This window comes from Phalacrocorax carbo, chromosome 4 (assembly GCF_963921805.1).
Source record: "Phalacrocorax carbo chromosome 4, bPhaCar2.1, whole genome shotgun sequence".
In the NCBI taxonomy this organism is placed as follows: domain Eukaryota; kingdom Metazoa; phylum Chordata; class Aves; order Suliformes; family Phalacrocoracidae; genus Phalacrocorax; species Phalacrocorax carbo.
This window is the reverse complement of record NC_087516.1, coordinates 3489750-3507933: the sequence shown is the minus strand read 5'-3', so window position 1 is coordinate 3507933 and position 18184 is coordinate 3489750. Positions and strand designations below refer to the sequence as shown.

General features: G+C 52.4%; 1 protein-coding gene across 3 annotated transcripts in view; it reads left to right on the top strand.

Moving 5' to 3' along the window:
• The window catches only part of PTPRA (protein tyrosine phosphatase receptor type A), a 133881-nt gene that overhangs the window by 39698 nt on the left and 75999 nt on the right, over nt 1-18184 (top strand). The window contains exons 1-2 of one of the 3 annotated variants that reach the window (XM_064448857.1): nt 2117-2276; nt 2428-2522. The exons of 1 other annotated variant lie outside the window; for it this stretch is intronic. The gene's annotated coding sequence lies outside the window, so the exon portion shown is untranslated. Of the gene's footprint in view, nt 1-2116; nt 2277-2427; nt 2523-18184 lie in introns of those variants that run through there. One more of the 3 variants, XM_064448856.1, reaches the window with a different exon arrangement.

Below are 18184 nucleotides of genomic sequence, written 5' to 3'. Positions count from 1 at the left end.
TGGGTTGCACTACTGTCTCTGCCTTGCTCTGGCCACCTCTCGCTGGGGAGGGGACAACTCGTGTGTCGGGAGGCCCTTGAGATAACGGACCACCGAGGCCAGAGGCCAGGGAGGTCTGGGGGGTGCAGCCACGGCTGCTGGTGCTGTTTCTGTTTGACTGGGCATGGAGATGATGCAGCTGTGGTCACTGAATCACAGCATAGTTTGGGTTGGAAGGGACCTCTGGAGGCCATCCAGTCCAACCCCCTGCACTGAGCAGGGACATCTTCACCCAGACCAGGTCGCTCAGAGCCCCGTCCAGCCTGGCCTTGGGTGTTCCCAGGGATGGGGCATCGACCCCCTCTCGGAGCAACCTGGGCCAGGGTTTCACCACCCTCATCATAAAACATTTCTTCCTTAGATCCAGCCTAAATCTACTCTCCTTTAGTTTCAAACCATCATCACCCCTTGTCCTGTCACAGCAGGCCTTGCTAAAGAGGTCGCCCCCGTCCTTCCTAGAGTCCCCCTTTAAGCACTGGGAGGCCCCAATAAGGTCTCCCCACAGCTTCCCCTTCCCCAGGCTGAACCACCCCAACTCTCCCAGCCCGGCCTCGCAGCAGAGGGGCTCCAGCCCTCGGAGCATTTCTGTGCCCCCTCTGGCCCCACTCCAACAGCCCCGTGTCCTTCCCGTGCTGAGGAGCCCCGAGCTGGAGGCGGCGCTGCAGGGGGGTCTCACAGAGCGGGGCAGAGGGGCAGCACCCCCTCCCTCGCCCTGCTGCCCACAGTGCTTGTTGGGTGCCCCAGCCCCGCTCTGTGCCCTCAGCCCCATCCTCACCCCCATGGGCAGCCCCTCTCTAGCTTTGCTCAGAGCTATGCATGGGGGAAAGTAGCAGAAAGCAGTTTTTCCCCCATTTCCCCCCCGGGCGCATTGGTTGGGTGGGGGCGCGCAGGGCAGCCTGCCCAGGGCTCGGCAGACCCTCCTGGCGAGGACAGCCCCTCTGCCCCAGGCTTCGCCACATGCCCCAGGGCTGCCTCTCGCCCACGCGCTCGTGCTGGTGTGAGAGCAGCAGCGCCGAGGCGTCCAGGCAGCACGGGGCCCCGTGGGAATAATTCGATTTTTTTCAGTGGGTAGACTAATCACTTCTCCCCAAATGCCGTTTTTTCAACATCGAGGCACAACCCTACGATTCTCGGCTTTGGGGTGTGACCTGAATTAGTCGCCTCAGCCCAGGCTGCCTTCCACCACATTCACTGCTCTAAATGAGGAACAAACCGACTATGTGAAAGGAGATGCGCAGCGTGCGGTAGGTGAGAGCTGCGGGTGCAGGGTGAAAGTCTCCCTCCCTGCTGCTCTGCTTTTTAAAATTGAGAATAGAAGGCAGATATCTTTAAAAAAAAAGTTCTGAAGGCGATGCTTGCAGGTCACTGTCTTTGTTCTAGGTGGTGACATTATCTCTCTGAAGCTGTCTGCGCTCCCGACGCCCTTAGACGTTCTCATCCTCTGAAGGCTTTTGTGCAGGATTTAGCAAAGGGCTGCTTCAGGACCGCGACGCAGCGGTCTTCTGGCAGCGTGGGCTTTCCCGTCGTCACGCAGTTAATCGTTAGGCTACAGCTAAAGGAAAAGAGAAAGCCTTTGCTCATGAAATGGGTGGAAAAGGAATCAAGTTTTTTATAAATTAAGAGATTTATGTGGCAGTCGCTGGAAAAATTCACGGGGACCCTCACAGATAACGGGAGCAGCAGCGCTGAGGAACATAGGGTTCTATTTAAACAGAAAAAAAGTTTGCCTTTGCTTTTTTTTTTTGATGTTAGAGAAAATTGTGTGGGCAGAAGTGGTGGGAGAGTCTATGTGCCTATATCAAGAAAGCTTCTAATAGGCTTCCCAAATATTTTCACGGTGAATTGAGATCACGGGGGAGATAAAATGCTCCAGCTCGCAAAATGCCCAGAGGTTCCCCTGCGAAGGGCAGTAAACTGGATTTCTGGGCTTTGAGGGAGCAGCCGAGGGGGAGTTATCAGGAAGCCAGAGTGATAAATCCGGGATTACTGTTCGGATGTTTGCTGATGGTAAACAGACCCGTGAGACGTGCAGCAGCGTCTGGAAAAGCTGAGCGCCAAGGCTGGATACGGTGCAAAATATCCACGAATTGGTTAAAAAAAACCCGTACCCAAACCTTCAGCGCTTAAACTAGTTCTGCAGGCAGAAGAGGTGGAGATGCCAAAATTGGGAGGAGCTTTGATACCCGGCGATGAAAAGCTGTTTCCTGAGTCGGAGGCTGGAGGGATGGATCCCGACGGTTAGAGTAACGCGGGGACGCCGGCCTTCCTATCGCTAGCTGCGTTCCCTTTTCGCGGGGTGATATTTATTATTTCACTTGGGTTATAACTTCCTCGTCGGCGCACGGGGGTGTGGGAGGGGGAAGGAAATGACACTTGCTTTCTTTGCAGGACGTTTCGAAGATCTGCAGATTAAAGGCTGCCTGTAAGAGAGAGGTGTTACCAGAGACGGTAGAAATAACACGCTTCAGAGAAAATACTTGCAGGTACGTCAGGTGAAGTAACCTGAAACCTGGCATTCGGGGTGCGGCAGAGGAAGATTGCAACCCGTCCAGTTTTGCTTTGTAACGTAACACACCGTGGAAAAGGGCCTGCTGCCTTTTTTTTTTTTTAATTTATTTAAAACTGGTAGTGGCTGGGTGGTTTTCGGGCGCTCCCAGGCTCCTGCTCCTGCCTGACACGGGCTGAAGGTAGCTGTGCTTTGTTTGCACGGTTGCTTCCAGAGCCCTGTTTCCCTTCACACAGTCGCAATCAGGCAGGAAACGGGTTTCTTGTCCGCTGAGCCAGCCCGGTTTTCTCGACAGCGAAAGCTCCCTCCTTGTTTTCTCCCTGCTGGGAAGGTCTCCAGCTCTGCTCGCCCCCACGCTTGTCCGTGGAATTCCTCCAGAGCAATATTGAGCCAAAGTGTTCGGTCACTTAGCTTCCCTTGGCTCCGCACGATGCTCCTTGTAGTTTTTCTACCTTACACCCCCAAAAAAATAACCCAAGCCCCCTTGCCTGCTTCTTTTCATATCATTGTACAAAATGTGGCCGTCACACCCACTGGCTTCCTTTTAGGCTTTGCCCAGCGCTGGACTCCGGGTGCCTTGAATAAAACGTTTTATGCTGGGACATGGCAGCGGCAGGCTTTCTGACCGGCATGACCAGACTCTCAATGTGACATTCAGGGCTGTAAATCACTCCCTGACAATAGCTGGTGTTGTTTAAAAAGCAGCATAAATAATCGAGGGGATTTTTTATTTATTTTTTATTTATTTATTTATTTTTTTGCAAGAAGAATAACATCTCCCCCAGGCTGGCGAGGGGGGCGGCAGGCTGTTTGCATCCGCAGTGCTGGGGGGGGCAGCGTTGTAGCGTGGGGGGGAATCTCAGGGAAGGGCTGGCATCGAAGTGGGGGACTTCATGTCATTACCTAGAAGGTTTTCAACATCCTGGTGCTGGGATGTCTCTTAACGAGGTGTTGGGATCTCTGTTCTCTTGTACACCTGTTTTTATACAGAATAAAATAATTCCATCACCCAGATTTTTGTGTCTGTAGCGTGACAGGCTGACTTTGTGGCACCGGCTTTAATCGCAGAGGGGACAGCCAGGCTCACAGTGTGGCTCGGGGTTAGGTGAAGCCTGGGGAGGTCTCCAGTCCAACCCCCTGCGCCAGGTGGGGTCAGCTGCGAGGCTGGAACCCGGCTCCTCAGGGCTCTTCCCAGCTGGGTCTTGAAATTCTCCAGGGATGGAAATTGCACAACCTCTCTGAGCGACCTGCTTGACTTGGCCTCATGGTGGAAAAGCTTCTCCTGACGGTTTGAACATCCCTTGTTTCACCTTCGGCCCCTTGTCTTGTGTCCTCCTCTGGCGCGGTCCTGTGAAGAGCCTGGCTCTCTCTCCTGCCTAACCTCCTCGGAGGTGCTGGAAAGGCTGCGAAGCCCCTTTCTCGCTTGGCGCTGGTAGCTGAGCGTGCCTGGAGAGAAAAAGGGGCAAATATACCCGTATTTGTGCAGCTACCCCGTACCGCAGGTTTCTCCTTGTCTTGTCACATCACCCGGGTCCACCCCACCTCCATCGTATTCATAGATTGAAAGCTGGGGGGAAAAGCTCTTCTCCCTTCACTTAATCTTTGGCTTTCTCAGCTTAGAATCAGCTCAATTAGAATTAAAATTAAAAATAAAGATTTGTTGAAGAAGCTACCCAAAATTCTGTATTAGCAATTCAGTGGAATTCCATCCCAGGTCATTAGCCCCTGTGTCCAGTGCCTCGTCTCATCTGAAACTTCAGTAGAAAATACACATTTCTAAGATTTTTCGCTTCCAGTCTTGACATTTTGTAATGCATCTGATAGGTGACGTGGTACCGGCATCATTTTGGCGCTTAATTGGCTTTTTGGTGCTGTCACCTGAACCCGGGGCAGAGCAATTGCTGGTTTCATCTTTTTCTCTTCAACATGATGTTTCTGTTCTTGTAATTCTTTCAAAAAAACCCAAGCATATCAGCACAAGAACAGCTTCTTTCGTGGTAATTTCTCTCAGATTGTGGAAATAAAGCCCTGAAATAGATGTATTTTGTACAGTGAATTGCAGAGGAAAAAGCTTTTCTGCATCCGTTAAGCTGAAGCTGACCTCAACCTCATCTATTAAAACGGCATCTTTGTAAAAACGGATTTAAATATGCTTATTAAACAAACCCCAACTGTTCTAAAACTGAGCTTAAACTGAAGAAACAGCCACGCAGCATTGGCGGCCCTGCACAGCCCTGCTCGGCGCGTGCCCTGGGTAGGAATGAGCCCGGCGGGTCGGTCTCTGGGCTGGAGCAGGCACCGTTGCTCCTGGTTACTGCACAGCCCGCTCGGCCGGGCTCCGCCGTCCCGGCCCCTCGCCTTCCCTCGCCGAACGCGCCGCCGAGGCTCGGGCACCCTCGGGGTGGCGAGGCCGTGCCCTGAGAGGGTGGTGTCGGGGTACGGCCAAGGTCGTACCAGCCCGTGCCCGTACAGCAGCCCTTGGCGCCCCTCAGTGCCACCGACTGGGCTTGTAGGTGCTTGTAATAGTCCTTTGACCTCCGACAGCATCCAGGGGAGGCTGCTGCTCCTGGGATTTGCTCTGGGTTCCAATGTTCTTACCTTTTTTTTTTTAAAAAAAATAAATTCCAGGATTGAAGTCCCGTGCAGTCTGGGTTTTAGCAAAGCCCAGCTTGGTTTTGGCCCCTCCACTCACACAGGCAGTTGTTACTCCTGGAGCAAGCGGTGGTGGATTTTTTTTTTTCTTTTTGAGATGTAAAACAAAAGCAGCTTGTGGTTGGTGTGTGCTGCTTTCTGCTGCCGGGAGTGAAGCAGCAGCCTTGTTCTCAGCCCGTTCCAGCCCTTGCCTTCCTGTGAGTCTATTGAACTGGCTCCTGTCAATCAACAACGCTTTTAAAACGAACACGTGGGATAAAGCTGCGAGATCGTTCCTGTGTCTGCTCAAGCGGCGACTGCACAGCTCGGTCTGCCGTTGTACAGGCGTACCCCCGTGCGATCGTTTTTGCACCATCATTTTTCCTTGTCTGAGGTCTGGCAGTAGATGCAGCAAAATAAAAAAGCCAGCGTCAGAGGGGGTGGTTTAGGCAGCGATAGCGGAGGGCAGGATGGCTTCAAGCGCCCCACGTCTCAGCGCTCTGATCTGTGGCAGAGCTCAGGTTATTTCCCTTATGAAAAGAACCCAAATCTGGGACCTCCTGGATCCTATACGTGCCGGTCTGATAAAACCAGCTTTAAACTGCAGCCTCGCTTAGTGGAACTGCAGCCTCGCTTAGCAGAGAAGGGACGCTGCAGAATGTATTCTTCTCCCCAGGTATCAACTGGGAGCTCCTGCGTGCAGCGTGTTTAGATGTTAATCCTGTCGCACACTAAAGCACGGGGTGACTTCAGCATGGAGGACGCCTTTGGCTGTGGGGGTGTCTCCCCTCCTGGTGCTGACCTGCCTGTCACAGGCTAAGCAAAATGCGTTTGGGTTTTATTTCACTCTTCTAGCGTATTTTAAAATAAGGCTGGCAAAAGCAGTGGAGAAAAGAAAAGGTGTCGAAGCAGTGGCGGTTATTGGAAGTGTTAGAGCCGCGTAGGGGAGATGCAAAGATACAGAAGCCATAAGAGGTAGCTTTTGGGCAGCACAGTATTTCAGAGGATGCTCAGTGGATTGAGAACACCTTTATGAAAGTTAGGCGTTTGGCAGGAGCCCTAGAAGGTGAGCTGACCTCCCAGTAAACGGGCCGCGTGGACACAAAACACGTAGACGACTTCTTGACTCTGTGCTGACTCCTGAAATAAGGCCGGCCTCACAGCCCGAAAGCGCTGGCTGGAGGAGGAGGAGGACGGAATACCCAGTAAGCGAATCCTGGGTTTGGTTTTGCTGACCACAAAAGCTGGGTACGTTGAGTGTTGTTCTCAGCTATTTTCTCTTATATCCTTGTCATTGAGTGCCGTGCTTGAGCGAAACCACCCACGGCCTTGCATCGGCAGGTGCTGCCGCTGCGCGTAGCTCTCGAGGCAGCATTGCCACCAGGGACCGGGCTCGGCTTCCTTCTCTGTCGCCAGTGAAATTCTCAGCCCTTCCGGAGCGATGACCTCTGGTCCATACCTCCTTACCTGCAGTTATTCCTCAATCCGTGTTGTGCAACAGGGAGCGTGATCCCACATGTATTTTACAACAGCCAGAAGAGGGATTTGGGTGTTGTGTTGGAAAATCAAAGCCCTGTTTGGGGGAAGTCGCGGTCTGGCTCTCCAGTTGGACAAGCTCGGCTTTCCCTGCAATTTAAATAGACTCTACCAGAATTTTAATCATGCCAGTCTCCATAACTACATTTTAACCCTTTAGGAGCATGCAGGGTTTCCAAGCCACCGTTGCTCTCCTGCTTAAATGATGCAGCCCTAGAGGAAAAGCACGGCTTTGAATGCATGCGTGCATCGCCTTCTTACGCCTCTAGAAAGCTTTTACAGCTGCCGTGTGTCATTTGGGATAATCCAGAATGTTTCTGCACAGCTCCAGGAGGTCCTGTCCTCCCCACCTGCCTTCTCGGAGCTGCCCCGTCCTGTGTGGACGTGGGGATCTCCCTCTGAGCATGGTTTTTACCCTTATTCACCCCAGAAGTTCCTCTGCATCTTTGAGGTTGTCTATATGATACCCATGCCATCTTGGCACTCAACTCTGTTTTCTTGTTCTCAGTTTTTGCTGGCACTTATGTGCTCAAAAGTATGGCAGTTTCCTGACTAAATTCAACCAGAATAAACAGCATATGTAGAGAGAGCTTCCAGTTTATTGCATATATCAACAACATTGGAGAAACAGCTGTTCAGATCGGGGAAAAAATCCCTGAAAATCGTTCTCTCATTTTTTAGGAGCAAAAGAAAACAAATAATCTGCTCATGCTTCAGGTATCGGAGATAGAGAAGGGATTGTCTTAATTTTGTTTTGTTATGGTACTGTGGGAACGCAAGTGCACTTTGTCCCGGCTGGAGCTGCTGCAAAACCCGGACCCTGGAAGTGCTGGAAGCTTTGCTGTTGATCTACGTGCATGCAGGGTCAAAGCCCATGTGTATGTTTGTTCTTAGGTTATTATTTTGCCACAGGTGGAAGTTTCTGCAGCAAAACCATCATTTGAATAGGCAAGGTTTAGGATGGTGAGGAAAACATGGATAGATTAGGGTAAAACAGCTTGGTTTTGTCAGTGCTGCGGGCCAGTAGTGGAAGCAGAAAAAGAAAAAGAATCTCCTTTTTCCCAGGAGAGTGTCATACCTGGAGCACGGCCCCGCCCTGAGAGGTAGTGGATGGATTTCTTTGTTTTTACTTAGGCTTGTGAGAAGTCTGGGGTTTGGGAGAGAGCAGCTATGTACCTCAGGAGTTAAATGTAGGTGTCTCGTTGTAGCCTGTCTTATTAAAACCTGTTGCAGCTGATGCTCCTGGTAGGCCGGGCCCATCGCCACGCAGGGGCTTCTGACGCCGTCCTGGACCCTGTGGCAGCCGGGGTGATTCCACTGCTCAAGGGTCTCTGTCAGACGTGGTGGCCAGGCTGTTCCCTGGCTACGCTTGGGCTTAGGGGCAAAGCCAAGCTCCAGTTCTTTTCCCAGTGCCTCCTGCTGCCAAGCCTTGAGATCATCAATGGCATTGAGTGCCTGACCATCATATGATCCGCAGAAACAGGTTTCACTTCCTTGGTGCTAATGCAGCAAGGAGCGTGATCTATGGGGAAAAACCCACATTTAGCCCTGCCCAAGAAACCTCTTCCACGCAAATCAGCCATTTAATGTCACCCTCGTGCTTCCCACATGCCCTCCCTCCATGGGTTCATCTGTAGGATGAGGCAGGAGCCTTCGAGTTGGCTTTCCCCAGGTGGGAGTTCCTTCTGGTGACAACCACAGGGCATCCCAGCCTGGCGGGAGCGATGCCGAGATCTGCGCCGGCTGCCTAAAACTGTACCTGGTGCAGGGCTCGAAGATGGAGCTGCTGCCAGTCATCGTATTTACAAATTGGAGACTTTCAAAGTCGCCTGCGTTGGGGTTTCCGAGTTCGCAATACTAACGCCGAGGGTGTTGGTGGGGGGCTGAGTACTTGGCACCTTCACTGCTAATTGTTTCTTTTACAGCTCAGGTAATGAGTCGTATCAAATCACGGTGGCGGAGGTAGGAACATGATATCTGTGTGGGGAGGCCGTCCTGGCTGGAGGCTTGCTTTTGTTTGGGTGAAGGACCTGAGCAAATCTGAACCAAAACCCTGTAGTTTTAAATAAAACCGCAACCATTTAAAGCAGCATGGTACGTGGTACGGAGAGGACTTCCAGAGCACCAAACACCTTATTTTACTGCTGGAGCGGGGTCTTCACTAAGGAAACAAAACAGATCCCCCCAAGGAAAGCCAAGCCCTCTTGCGTTCAGTCATCTGAAGGCTGCAGGAGACCATCGTGATGGATTCACGCAAAGCCCCACAGCCACACGCAACATCTGGCACCACAGCTCGGTCAAAGATTGTCCATCCAGGAGGCCTCATCCATGACTTTTGGCTCCAATTTCCATCTCCAGTATGTCCAGAGGTTACAAAATTCCATGGTAGGTCTCCTCGTGCACCGTCGCGGGGATCCTGCTACCGGCGCGATGAGTCCCGCAGGTTTTGTCCTGCTGCCCGCTGTGTCCCCTCGACAGAAACAGCAGCAGCTCTAGCAAAACTCTTGCAGAGAAGAGTTTGGGTCTGGGGTCTTTGGCTGTTTGGGGGAATTTGGGTGGTATGGACTGCGAGGTGCCTCCTCCAGGACTGCGTCTGCAGAGACTTGCCTTAAAGCCCCTTGGTAATATACAGCACCGTAGCGAGGTGCTTAATGCTTTTAAAAGTGATGAAGGTAAAGATCTTGTGCCTTAATTGCCCTGATCCATAGCTCTGCTGAGCCACAGTGGTGTTTGGGGGGTCTGTGTCAAAACTGAATTGTATCCAGCCTAAAAGCTACGACAGAGCCAACATTATTCTTTGGTGCAAAGCGCTGAGCAATCCCCAAGAAAAAAAAAGCCTGAGTTTGCAGCGTGGAAAGGCTCAGCCCCTTGCCTGCGTGGAGTGACTGCTGGGGCAACCCCTGTTGTGTGTGGGTGTGGGTTGTTTCAAGCCATTTATAAATAAATACCAGCAAAAAAACCCTCACCCCATTGATTGTTCCTTGTTTTGTATAAAATTGACTGGCTTTATTCACAAACTTTGACAGCAAATCTAAAATCAGAGCCTCAGAGCCAAGCCCGGAGATGAAACTCTTCCATGAACACACTGGAGCGGTGCAGTGCCAGCGCCAGAAGCAAACCCCCTTTTTTCTTCAGTCTCTGCTGCTGTGGCTTAACTCCCCGCCCTCCCGTTCAGCTTTCACTTGCGTTAAAAGCCTTCATCTGCACTATCAGGTGCTCTGAGGGTTGGTTCGATGTTCAGCCAGAGCAGCACCGGGTTGGGGTGCTGCAGAGGTGTGCTGGAAACTGATAACGGACCTCACGATTCAGGCCACCGGCTCTGCCGCGGTCACCCTGAGCCCAACAGAAAAGGTGCTGGGGTATGCAAGTGTTGATGATGGCCATAAAGAAGCATTGCTTTTTGAGCAACGTGACTTGCTGTAGCTCTGAACTTGCGACCTGGAGGAGAAAAACACAATATCCCCGCTACAACAATGTTGTGTTTACATCCAAAGCTCAGAAATCCCGTCTGTGCAGCGGAACGAAGAACATCCTATCGCTGATGCTATAACCATTTCTAGAAATCTGGCTGGAGCTTGTTTCTTGGCTTGCTTCCTGAAGGGTCGCTCGGTGTCCCTGCCCCAGCTCCGCCGCCTGCGTGCATGGAAACCGCAGCCAAAACCACCGCTCGCCTCCATCACGCAAGCCACGTCGCGTGGATCTGCCTTAAAACCGGCTCCCGGTTGCCTTCGAGCAGCTGAAGCTCTGCCCGGTGACTTGGCAGTCTTTGGGTTTAGTGAAACGATGGGGAGGAGAACCGGCTGCGTGGGTGACGGAACTGAAACCTCTCCTGGCAGGGACAAGGAGGTTTCCATCGCGGTGGTTCGCACTGGTCAGTGGAGGAGGTGGTGGCAACACGGTGCATGGCTGCGCTTGCCGTATTGGGCCGGTGTGTGGGTACGGAGTAGCCCACGTATCCCCTTCGCTGGATGTAGGAATTCCTGGACTCACGAGCTGGCAAAAAACATCCTGCTGGGGATGCGGGATTTTTCTTTTCCAAAACACTTGGAGAATCTGGGGATGAGAAGCACAAACGCCAGTTTGCTGCACTTGTTTTCTCCCAGACCTATAGGGTACGGCCTGCAAACAAGCCGTATATCCCAGCAGCCCTGCTCGATGAGCCGCTCGGATTAGCACGCCTTCCCGAAAATGGAGCCAGCCCCGCGCCGCCGGCAGAAACTGCCCTCGTGGTAGCTTGCGTGCGGTTCTGCCGTGCCGTCTGCCCCGTGGCAGCTCGTGTTCCCCTTGCGCTGCTCAATGCCTCGCGTCCCCTCGCCCCTTCCGAGCTGCTCCCAGCAAACCCGGGCTGCGCAGAGGGCAACCGAGGCGTTCGAATGGGGTGTTTTTCTTTCCCTCCTTTGTAAGTATGTTTATTCATTAAGGAAGTCAAAAGAGGAAGAGGAATAAAAAGTTTGCAAATGTTTTGCTGGGTTAGAAATGAGACCTCAGCGACTGGGCTGCGCGTTGCCCTGTGTACGATACTTGCAGCAGCTCCAGCGGCCCTGGCACGGAGCTCAAGACGACTGAAGTGCCCTCCCGAGATGCGTTCAGGTAGGGTCACGGCTTGTTTGTGTAGCTACTTATATCCATATCGTCCATAAGCCAATATTTGACTATCAAATCATAACTGATGACAATGAGGCATTCTATTGCATACAGCTGTGTGTCCGCCGACTTCCCGGGATGCGGCTCTCGGCGTCGGTGGCCGCCTCCACATGCCCGGGCTTCTTTTTATTCCCAGCTATACCACTTCAATGTATGAAGGATGCCTCATTTCAAACAGCTTTGCCCTGTCTCTTTGCTTCTTCTTAAGTATTCTTAAGAAACAGCGAGACCTAAATTTTGCCAGGACCGGGAGGAGGCTGCCGGGCGCTCCTGGCTGCGCTGCCGCACCGACACTCGGGCACCAGCCCTGCAGCCCGTCCACCGGAGCGGATCCGGGAGGCGGCTGGGGAGACACAAGGGGACACGGATACGGCGAGGAAAGGAAAGCAGAGAGATTTGCCAAGGGAAACGGTCTGGCTACACAAGGCCTGTTTTTCTTATGTATTTGTTTCTCCCCCGCCTCGGTCAGGGTGCATAATTGGGGTTTGAAGATTTGAACCCGCCTGGTTTATCTCTGGGTGTGTTGCTGCTGCAGGCTCTTATCAGGTGTGTCATGGTGACCAAAACCATTCCGACAAAACCCTTTCATGTAGGTTTGTGCGCTGTACACTGGGTCTGTGGGTTTAGCCAGGGTTTGGTGTCTGCACTGGGGTGGAACGGGTCCACAGTTAGTGCGGCTACGGGAAAAATGGTTATTTTTTTGGTCTTTAATGAAGTATTTTGGGGGATGGAAATTCTAGGTTAGTTTGGTATGGATGAATGGAGCTTAGAAACGTTAGGATGTATGGAAGCACCGGCACCAAAATTAAGGTGGCTGCATGTTAGAATTGTAGAATCATGTAGGTTGGAAAAGACCCTAAAGGTCATCGAGTCCGACCATAAAATGAGTTGCATTGGGTAGAAGCGTACGAAAGCTTTACCTTCTGAAAACGGCCAGCTTCTTCAGTCATCAAGGAAGCAGCCAGATGCTTGCTTTGCTCTTGACTGCTCATTTAGCTTTGACACGCTTTTTGCTGGGATGAAAGGAAAAACAACAGGCAAAACTGCAAGAACTGCCAGGGTTTGTTGGTGCCATGCCTGCGCGGCGGTACTGCCCGTAAATGGGCAGGTAGAGCAAATAGGCTGGATTTTCTTAATTCTTTTTTACAAGAGAGGAGATATCGATTGGATGCTGTCCCGTTGTCAGACTAGGAGTTGTTTGCCAGACTGGAATTACAGGAATTGCCGTGGCGAGGCAGATCAGCGCCTCGTGCCGCTTGCTCAGAGCTGGCAGGGGCCGGGGCAGCTTCGCAGGCTGGGGCCCCGCGGTGTGCTCCCGTCAGCAGCAATGAGAGAAACTGTGACGGAAACAAAACAAAATTGGCCTTATGCTTTGAGGGGAAATAGGGCAGTGAAGAACTTTATTGAACTTCTTTTTTACATCTTGCTGTATTCCCTTCTTAGCACCAGAAACTGCTCAAATTGATGGTGTAGCCAGCTCATATTTTGTATTTTCCTTTTTTGAAGTGATTTCATAGAATCATTGAATGGTTTGGGTTGGAAGGGACCTAAAGGCCATCTAGTCCAACCCCCTGCCATGGGCAGGGACATCTTCCACTAGACCATGTTGCTCAAAGCCCCGTCCAGCCTGGCCTTGAACACTTCCAGGGATGGGAAATCCAAAGCTCCTCTGGGCAACCAGGTCCAGTGCCTCACCGCCCTTAGAGTGAAGAATTTCTTCTTTATATTTAATATAAATCTACCCTCTTGCAGTTTAAAGCCATCGCCCTTTCTCCGATCACTACATACCCTTCTAAAAAGTCCCTCTCCAGCTTTCTTATAGGCCCCTTCAGGTACAGGAATGCTGCAATAAGGTCTCCCTTCCCTTCCCCAGGCTGAACCACCCCAGCTCTCCCAGCCCGGCCTCGCAGCAGAGGGGCTCCAGCCCTCGGAGCATTTCTGTGCCCCCTCTGGCCCCGCTCCAACAGCCCCATGTCCTTCCCGTGCTGAGGAGCCCCGAGCTGGAGGCGGCGCTGCAGGGGGGTCTCACAGAGCGGGGCAGGGGGGCAGGACCCCCTCCCTCGCCCACCTGCCCGCGCTGCTGGGGATGCAGCCCAGGGCACGGTTGGCTTTCTGGGCTGCGAGCGCACATCGCCGGGTCATGCTGAGGCTCTCATCAACCAACACCCCCAAGTCCTTCTTGCAGGGCTGCTTCAACCCATTCTCTTCCCAGCCTGTATTTGTGCTTGTGGTATGGATTTGGTATGGAGAGTCTTTGCACAAAACCTTTTTGTATAGCTTTGGCCTCGTTGCAATCCAAAACTGATCTGCTGGTGACAGGCTTAAACTAATTGTCACCAAGGGCGGAGAGAAGAGTTTTTAAAGCTGCCCCTCTGACAAGGTATTCGGTGTTCGGGGGGGCTTGGGAATTGCTGGGCGCTAAGGTGCTGGTGCTGGCCCGTGCCAGTGTCCATGTTACTTCTTAGGGAGGGAGGGATGAGTTTCTTTCCCTGCTACACTACTTAGCAGGGTCCTGCTTAAAGACTGGGTGGGGGCAGAAAAAGCCACCCCCCAGCCACTCGTGCTGGAGGGGCGCTGCGGGAGAGCAGAAGGAAGCTGGCTGTGGGTTTTTTTGCTTCGTGCCTTGCAAATTGCTTTGGCCCCGCCACTGGGGCAGCTCAATTTTGCTTCCTGTTCTTGCTGCTTATGCAACCCCCAATTCCCTTGTGCCCCTGCCCTTTTAGTATTTTCATCCTTTCACCTTCGTTTTCCCTTTCCTGCAATGACTCGTTTTACTCCTGCTTCCTTTGCCGTGGGTTGAGTTGAGGGTTTGTGGCTGTGCCTGCTTCTAAACAGGATTTGTGGTGTTGATCGCTGATCTTCCAGGTACTTCTGCAGGGCTTTGGAATATGGTCAGCCCGGGAGGTCTGCGGGGCACAGCTCGTCCCCGCGCTGCAGCCGGGCAGCTTCTGGGTGCTGCTGGAAAAACCATCTCTGGATAATTATAGGGTCAAAGCAGCAAAGAAATACAAAAATGCAGGAATGCTGAGGTCGAAGGCATTAAAAACCTTTCACCTGGGTGTCTGTTCTGGGCTCGTTTGGTATTTAAGCACCGTTATTCTCTGAAAATTGATTATTTTTATTTTGTGCTCTACAGAGTGTTTTGTATTTGCTCTCACCTGTGGCACAGTGAGTGTTACCATATGGTTTGCCCAAAGCTGATTTTTTTTTAACACTTTTAGTGGTAGGTTAGCGCTTGGCGCTCGTCAGCTGTATGTTTTTTTTAGCCAGGCAAAGTGCCAGCGCGTCTGTTGGAGGCAAAACTCCTGGCTGGATCCTGGAGAATAAACCGAGCTCCAATTCCCTCTGAAGGGGGAGAGCTCAAGTCCCGCAGGTAGGATTTTTCATCTTAATGATCCCATTCACAGCTAAATCTGTGACCAGTTTTGGTAGGAAAATTGAACGACTCCGGGAGCGTCCCCTGGTAGCCATAACGAGGAGGGCGGCGCAGGGCAGCACCCGACCCACAGAGCCCATGGAGCTGGAGCTGAGCATCATCGGCAGCTCCGCAACGGCGACCTCTGCTTGGGGGCACCGAGCACGGCCGGTCTTCGCGGCTCGGGCTGCAGGATACCTGGAGGGTGTCTAAAAAACCCATGTTTTGGTAAGAGGCCCTGAAGGTCTACCTTGATAATTCCCTACATGAGGTAGACCTGATTGTGAATGGCTATTTAACTGGATCTCAAAAAGGAGAAGCTGTCACTTTGCAGTTAATTTGTTCCTCCATTATCCTCATTTTTTCAATTGGTAAGATTTCGGGATTTTTTTCTTTTAAGCCAGGGATCATCCCGGCCTCTGTTGCAGTTCAGGTGGGGACTGGAAGGGGTAAAGTGCGGCAGCTCTGGTTTTTGTGAGGACAACTTCTTTCTCCGTGTTCGATTTGATAAAGCAAAGTGCGGGGGATTTGAGTCTCCTGCTCTTTATCTCATGTGCACCTTGGTGTGTGCACCATGGTGGTTTACTTTTCTAGCAGCCTCTCTCAGCCCCCATCTTAGATTAGATGGGGTATTAGGGAAAATGCCTTCCCTGCCAGAGGGGTCAGGCCCTGGCACAGGCTGCCCAGAGAGGTGGGGGAGTCACCGTCCCTGGGGGGGTTCAAACACCGTGCAGATGTGGCACTTGGGGACATGGTTTAGGAGGCCTGGGGGTGTTGGGTTGGCGGTTGGACTTGATGATCCCAGAGGTCTTTTCCAACCTTAATGATTCTGTGATTCTATGATCTATAAATCAACCCGTTTCATGATTCATGGAGGGAGGCTTGGACGTGATGTTTGAGAAGTAGAGTTATTTTTTGAGGGTAGCCATTATCGCTTCAAAAAGAAACAAACACGTCCCAGCAGGTCTCCTCGCCCCTTCTCCTTCGTTATTTAGGCTCACGCTGGGTCGACGCGCGGCTGTACCTGCCGCAGTGCAATGCCGGCGGAGCCGCCGGCCTTTTCGGCTGCAGCAGCTCACTCGTGCTCTCCCAGAGGATTGTGGCAGATTGCAAACACGCTCGGCACAATCATAGCATCCCAAATAGCATAATGACACAGCCTAATTTATGCACAAATTGCCCTAATTTATGTGTGTCGATACATATGATTAAACCAAGCGCAGGTGGAATGGGGTTCGGTCTCAACCCAACCAGGGAAGCGTAAAGCTGCGTCCGCCCCAAAATGTGCGAAAGGTCCAAAATTTCTTCTCCATGTTGCTAAAATACGGTGCTTCGTGGTGTTTTGCTCCTGCAGCCCTGGCAGCGCGAAGGGGTGCGGGGCAGGACTAAACTCGTGGCAGGAGGTAAGAGAATAAAAGATTCCTGGGCTGAGATTTGCATGGATTAAAGGCAGCTTTAATTTGCCTTGATACACTTGGCTTTCAGGCGGATTACGCAGGCGGCGGGATTTGGGGCTGTCTAGCCAACTAATACCTGCCTTACTTTTATTTTAATTATTTTAATAAGAGATGGAGGAGTCCTATAACTGTAGGCCACCTTTGCCAACCCCAGACCTTGAACATTTTTGTGTGTAATGTTTTAAACCATTAACGTTCTTGATTAACAAACTTGCTGTCGTTGCCTGAAGTCCCGCCTCGTGCGGCCATTCCCGAAGCACTTTTTCAGAGGTTCTTCCAAAGGAGAGCTTGTAGTTTGTGAGCTTGTATTCGTTGTTTTTATAAAAGAAATGGTGTCGTGCTGTAAAATTGTTCCATAGTGAGCGGGACGGTCCAGCACAGAAATGTGCCGCTTGAGAAAAGTTCTCATTTTGGATGCCTTATGTCCACCAAAGTATTCATTCCCCAACTTTAAGTGTGCCTGTTTGCTACAGAGAGCGGCGCAGCTGGGCTGCAGAGGTTTGGCAGCTCTAACATAGGGGGTAAACTGCGGTACCCGGCTGTGAATTGGGTTTGGGTCTCCTACCCGATGGCTGGAAAGTGCCCGGCGGAGAAGGCCCTGGGGGTGCTGGCTGACAGCCGGCTGGGCATGAGCCAGCAGTGCCCGGGTGGCCAAGGAGGCCACCAGCCCCCGGGCTTGTGTCAGCACTGGGGTGGCCAGCAGGAGCCGGGCAGGGATGGGGCCCCTGTGCTCGGTCCTGGGGAGGCCCCACCTCGAGTGCTGGGCTCAGGTTTGGGCCCCTCGGGACAAGAAGGGCCTTGAGGGGCTGGAGCGTGTCCAGAGAAGGGCAGCGGGGCTGGGGCAGGGTCTGGAGCACAAGTGTGCTGGGGGGCGGCTGGGGGAGCTGGGGGGGTTTAGCCTGGAGCAGAGGGGGCTGAGGGGAGCCCTTCTCGCTCTCTGCAGCTGCCTGAGAGGGGCTGGAGTGAGGGGGGGGTCGGTCTCTGCTCCCAAGTCACCAGTGACAGGACGAGAGGGAACGGCCTCAGGCTGCGTCAGGGGAGGTTTAGGTTGGAGATGAGGGAAAATGCCTTCCCTGCCAGAGCGGTCAGGCCCTGGCACAGGCTGCCCCGAGAGGTGGGGGAGTCACCGTCCCTGGGGGGGTTCAAACAACGTGCAGACGTGGCACCTGGGGACGTGGTTTAGGAGACATGGTAGTGTTGGGTTTATGGTTGGACTTGATGATCCTTAATTCCTTCTTGTACTGAGGGGCCCAAAACTGAACACAATATTCAAGGTGTGGCCTCACCTGGCATTAACTTGCGCTCTGCCAGTCAATGGCCCATCCCTTGGACCAGTCCGTCTCCAGGGGATGGAGCCTTGCAGGTGAGCTTGCAAACACGCAGCTCTTAATCTTCCGTTTCTTCATTTAAATAAAAACCCAAACACAACCAGTTCACCTGAGTTCCTACCAATAAAACTGCTTGTCTTGTGAATCTAAGATAGAAGAGCACAAGGCAGACCTTCTCCTTCGTCGTGCTTGCAAGGTTTGCAAAGGAGTCTTTAGCCTGTCGGCACAGCACCGTACTGGAAGGCGCTTGGCTGCTGAGTCCCAGGGTCTCTTTCATAACCGAAGCTTTATGTTACGGCGTGGTCCAGAAGCACCTGGATCAGGTCAGTGTTGGGTTTCCCAATGCAGCCGGACTTGGAAAACTGAATTTTGGCCGTGAAGAATGGAAGCTCTTTCCTACAGTCAGCGTGTCTTCCTTACTGCTGGTCTGCTGTAACATCTACCTGCTTACATTGCTTTCACCCAAACATATACATCTAACATAAACAAATAGTAGTTACAAACAGTAATCCCACGGTTCCCGAGGCCGGTGGGTTGCAGCCGTGGCTTACCACAGGCAGCCGACTGCACCGGAGCCTTGGGCCGCTGCCGCCGTGGAGGATTATCTGGCAAGCAGGCGACACTGCTG